The sequence below is a fragment of the Diorhabda sublineata genome, chromosome 3 (genome assembly GCF_026230105.1).
Source record: "Diorhabda sublineata isolate icDioSubl1.1 chromosome 3, icDioSubl1.1, whole genome shotgun sequence".
NCBI lineage: Eukaryota > Metazoa > Arthropoda > Insecta > Coleoptera > Chrysomelidae > Diorhabda > Diorhabda sublineata.
The window spans coordinates 26,034,204-26,040,234 of record NC_079476.1 but is presented as its reverse complement, the minus strand read 5'-3'; the positions used below and the strand labels follow the sequence as shown (position 1 = coordinate 26,040,234).

At 26.0% G+C, this 6,031-nt stretch overlaps 1 protein-coding gene across 1 annotated transcript in view; it reads right to left on the bottom strand.

The window, feature by feature from the left end:
• The window catches only part of LOC130441975 (uncharacterized), a 43,437-nt gene extending 38,116 nt beyond the window's left edge, over window positions 1-5,321 (bottom strand). Inside the window, exon 1 of the mRNA XM_056775913.1 lies at window positions 5-5,321. The gene's annotated coding sequence lies outside the window, so the exon portion shown is untranslated. The remainder of the gene's footprint in view (window positions 1-4) is intronic.
• Between the last annotated feature and the right edge of the window lie 710 nt (window positions 5,322-6,031).

Here is a 6,031-nt window from a genome sequence, read left to right as displayed (position 1 = left end):
TTACAGTTTTCTCCTGTGATTACTGAAGCATAAGCAATGTCCTTTTGATGAAACACTGTTTAGTACGAAACGAACAAAGTTTATAATAGATTACTAGTTCGAAACATGAAGAACAAAGCTAAACAATAATTTACGCGAAAATATTTGTTTCTAATGCCAAACGAGCAGAAACAACAAACTTCCTTAAAATCTAATCCATAATCGTTAAAATCGGGAGCTAGACACAATTTTCATAAAAACCACCTTATCTATTGAAACCGAAAAACTTCTTATTAAATTCTTAGTCCGAAGACGTTTAAAAAACGGCAGCCATGAATTTTGTACACTTGTTACTCGATAATAATCCTTACGCAAAGAAACAAAGATACGTAAATTGAATCACCAACCGACAAATGACAACGCAAGCAAAACTCGACCAAAGACCATGTGTAAACTTAAACAAAAAGCACATGTTCGATTTTAATCTTATTTTGATTTTATTTACCAGTATAAGAGTTTTTATCTTCGAATCGTGGGGAATTATTATTATATTAAACGGAGAATTGTTAATTATAATTTGTTTTATTGCTAATTTCTTTATAAACATAATATGTACTGTTGGTACATTTGGGCCGAAAAACATGGTGGACGTTGAGGGCGTTGAGACATGCGCAGTAAGCAGTCTTCATTTTGTTATTTATGACATTCTTAGCTTCTTATTTATTTCAATATCCGTAATAAATTGAAAAGTACTTTATTATATCTTAATAAGTTTTGAGGATTTTATAAGACGACTTACTACAGTTGAAAGTTTTGTGTGTTAAATCAATCTCAAGGTAAATTTTATCTCTTTTTAGTTTATAACTCTTCTAATTGATTTCTATTGGTTTAATTCGGGTTTTTTCTAAAACGCTTCTCCTAATTTAAAAACATTACGTCATTATAACGATTTCAGGTAATTTGATTTCGTAAAAATGTTCTTGTTTTGTTTTTAACGTACTATTATATATTTAATTGTTGTGAAATTGCCTCAAAAAAAAATATCTATTTATATCTTCGATACTTACTACAGAATAGTGTTGCCAACATGACTAACTTATATAAATAAATATAATAGATTCTCCTAGTGAGGAGAATAAAAATATTAACTTTTAAAAAGTAACTTAATAATAATGATAATAATAAAATCGTGATGGACTTCTTATAATTGTGATATTAAGTGGCTATGAAAAAATAAGTGTCCAAACAATACTTTCGAACTGAAATATTGAAATTAAAATTTTAAATTTCGTTTGGAAGTATTTTATTAAGTAAATGTTAAAAAAAGCAGTGGTGTAGACTGTATATTTTGTTAATAAAATTTTTAAATTACAGTCTACCACGTTGTTTAAATTCACAAACAGTAAAAATGATCAGGTTTTTTTTATTTGTTTTTCAAAATATTAGGTTATGTTCATTTTTAAAAAAATCATTTCTGTTTGTGAAATCTATCGAAGTTTGTACAATTTTTTCTATAACGAAATGAATAAATAAATACAGGGTGTTTTAAAACTTGTTAAATATATCTTTCTTGCAAGAACTATTTTTTTTTATAAATCAATTTATAGAACAGGGTTGTTAATTTTTGAAATCGAAAATAATAATAGTGGGATGAAATTGGAAAAGTAGGACGAATATAATAAAAATTAAGGGAAACATAATTTACTGATGATCTGAGGTCGGGAAGTGGAAGGGGGTAGGTTTTTAAGGGTTAAAAACGGTTTATCTCGTTATTTGGAAAAACTACAAGTCCTATGGAAAAAAGCTGAATAGCAAAGTTGTTGGTAATGAGAAGATCTACAACTTTTGTGTTCACACTTTTTTCACATAACCTCAAAAACTTGGTTATTTCAATTTTTCACATAAATTTTGAGGTTATGTGAAAAAAGTGTGAATACAAAAGTTGTAGATCTTTTTATTACCTACAACTTCGCTACGTAACTTTTTCACATAGGGCTTTTAGTTTTGCCGGAAATTCACATAACCTCAAAAACTTGGTTATTTCAATTTCACATAAATTTTGAGGTTATATGAGAAAAGTGTGAATACATAAGTTGTACATTTTTCCATTAACTACAATTTTGCTATATAACTTTTTCTCATAAACCGTTTTTTATCTTTAAAAACTCACCCCTTTCATTTCCTAATCTCAGATCACCCGTAAACTATTTTCCCTTTCATTATTATAATATTCTCCTCATTTTTCAAACAGCTTAATCTTACTATTATCATTTTTTTTTTAATTTCTATAAATTTAATCAAAATATTTATTTTATGAAAAAGCTTGTACAATCATAAAATGTTAAAACTAAATAACTTTGTCAGCACTAATCTGTACACTTATATACAAGTTGTGTATATTTTCAAGTGATTTAATTTAACGTAATATTAGTAATAATAATTAGAATTTAAGTACAGGGTGATTCGAAAGATTTAAAAAAAATTTTTCACCAATTATTTAATCAAAAAATTTGTTGGTCTACATTTAAAACCATAAAATATTAACGTCACGTAACGAAATTATGTCATATACGAGGGTTTTAAAAGATATATTTGAAACTTTTTTATTGTTTATATATAGCCTAGTCAACATGTTCAAAAACATGATAAATAAAAATAAAGGTTTCAAAAATAGTTCATTAGATTTGGAATAACCTCTAGAAAAATGTTTTTGAAAGTTTTTGGTACAGGTAAAAAATTTATGGAGAAAAAAGTATTTAGTTTTTCGTTAATAACTCGAAAAATTTTGATATTTGAACAATTTTGAAAAAAGCTCGTAAAATAGGAGGAAATTTGACATTTGAATGACAAATGACCTTCCATGTTATAAAAAATTATTTTATCTGCCGAAACAGCCACGCGAAACCCAATTTTCAACCTCAAATAAAAATTATAAATAAAAGAGATGGGATTTTGGGAGTTACGAGTTTTTTAGCGAAAATTCCCTCCTCTTTAACGAGCTTTTTTCAAAATTGTTGAAATATCAAAATTTTTCAAGTTATTAACGAAAAACTAAATACCTTTTTCCTTCATCTTATATCGTTAATAATAATTTTTTAACTGTACCAAAAAGCTTCAAAAACATTTTTCTAGAGTTAATTCCAAATCTAATGAGCTATCCTTCATATTTTTAGGACCTTTATCTCTATTTTTCACGGTTTTGAACTTGTTGAATAGAACCTAGTCTATTTTCAGAATACCACCTGTATAATTATTATTATGGATCGATTTTTTCGCACCACTCTGTAAATATACTATTGTGACCTTCATTTTAAGAAATCATACATATATACACTTAAAAATTTCATACAAATTTTTCTATCTTAGATAATATTCTCTTAGTAAGATTTCTATTTTTTTTTTGGTTTTTTACTTCGCCCTTAGGGAAACTATTTTCCTAATTATTTATTGTTAAATGTTATAAAAAAAATGTTTTAGTCAAATACGTTTTTTATTAAACTGTGGATATGTACTATGTTGTTGAAGAAATTTATTTTTATATCTACGTCTGTTGATGCATTTCAATATATTTTTCGATAAAAAAAATCATTTTTTTTTATATAAACAAAAAAATATATTCAATTAGCAATTTTCACTTCAGTGTTGATAATAGCTACCATTGAAGTGAAATAATTCCTCATGTGTTAGGAAAATCGTTGGCAATGGCGTGGCATCCGTTAACAGTGTTGCACGATCTATTTTTTTTTGTTAAATTCCCATTTGAATCGTTTTAATTCACATTTCATGACAAATTAATTACAGTGTACGTTATAATCAGTTAATTTCATAACTACAATCAAGTGATTTGAAAAAAGTGATTTTCACGATTTGAGAAAAAACGAAATCAAAATGGACCGATTTGTAAGTAATAATAAATAATTTTCAAATTACATCATTATTTTTAGTATTATCGACTATTTATATAGAGAATATATATTAAAAATTTCAATTCATTCATTTTATGCTAACTTTTGGAAAAAAATTACAACGTGGCAACGGTATACTAGAATACTAGAAAAAAAGTGAGGTTAAAAAAGTAGTTCAGATAAAGTTCAAGTAGTCATAAAATTATTAGAATTGTAAGAAAAGTATAAAAGGAATGTGTACCACGTGGAAAAAATCTATTAAATTACGTAAATTATGTTTGATTCCTTTATTTAGTATTTTAAATTATTCCATTTTATTCCAGTAACTGGAAAAAACTGACAACGTGGCTACTTTGTAAAACATCTATCATATCTGCAAATTCACTAAACAGCTTTTACAATCTTTAGAAAAAAGTGAGGTTAAGAAACGGATATAACTTGACCAGACATCAAAAAAATTATTTTTAAAATTGATACAAAACATATCCATAAGTTACAAAAACGTATCAAAAATTTTAAATTTTCTTTATTTCATTGTATGCCAGTAACTGAAAAAAAAATTACAATGTGACAAAGCTGTAAAACATCTGTTATGTCTGCAAATTTACTATAAAAACTTGTATGAGCTTTAGAAAAAAGTGAGGTTAAGAAACGACTATAGATCATAAAAATTAGAACAATAAAAAAATAGTCATTGTAATACTGTTTGAAATGTGCCACGTGGATTAAAAAAATCTATTAAAGGTAAATATGAATATTATAACATAATTTCGTTTTATGTATTTGATTCTAATAATAAATTTTTACGACACATAAAATCAATCTAATTTTATTATTAAATCTAATCATTTATCGAAATTGAATAATGAAATGCACTGTAAATCTAAGATCACATAACACTCTAGTCTTTTTATGAGTTTTAATACCTATCTAGTCTCGATTTATTACAATCGCATTGATCTTGTTTGTATAATCTTTTTATTGTTAGTATCTGATATAATATTATAATTATTATCATCGTTGTAATCATATTATGACTCCGTATTATAATTAAAGCATAAATTCGACTTTTATTTCATTTCCCACACCAGTATTTTTTTGAAAAATCACGATGAGAGTAACTATAACCTAATTTTTTGATAAAAAAAGTGCAAATACAAAGATTGCTACGAAATTAATTCTCCCTAGCTTTATTTGAACAACTATACCCCTATAAAATATAATGAAATATTAAATTTACCTTAGAATTTGTTTTGGTTTGTTTTGCTTTTCCAATACACAGCAGCTATTTCGAAATATTCCTTCCTGTATAATCTTACTACACTATTTACATCACTAAAACATGCCCGTTTATTCTAATTTATTTCTAATTATATATTTTAATAACTTTTTCAATATTAATTTCAAGATATTACCGAACTTTTTAAAATATTTATTCAATCTGCTGTGACAGCTTATTGTAGACCACCATGACCAACATTAACAAAAAAACTTTGTTCGCATATCCAGTTCTCAACCACTTTTTGGACTAATTACACGAACACTTATAAAATTATCATTCCAGAGTTTTATAGTTTCAATTCCGAATCCATAGATCACACATATTCACTTCTAATAGCGATTAGTTTTATTCAAACAAATTATTTAAAAAAAAAATAATAATTTTAATTTGTTTTCTGTATAAATTTCATTTTGGTAAATTTGAACGAATAAATTAACCAGAAAACGTGCTGTTGCCAGATAAATTTGTATATGGAACAACATTTCTTGTTTGTTATAGTGTTAATAATGATTTACAGATGCTATAAATTATATTTTTGATTTTTATATACTGACTATTTGATTATTAGACATGAAGCAAACATAAGAAACCAACTTAAAATGTAGCTTGGAATTCAATTGGGCAACGACTTTCTCAGGACGCGGCAGCCATTACGAAATTTTATTTTCTTTATAATCTGACATCTAACATTATTGGCATCACCAAAATATGTGTTCATTCTATTTGATTTAATAAAAAAATTTATATTCATTTATGAAAATTACTGAACGTTCTACAATATTTAATTAGTCACAAACAACTGATTTCAGGTATCCATGATGCGCACCAGCAGTGCGCTGTCACTTGAGTACATAGCTTTGTTCAC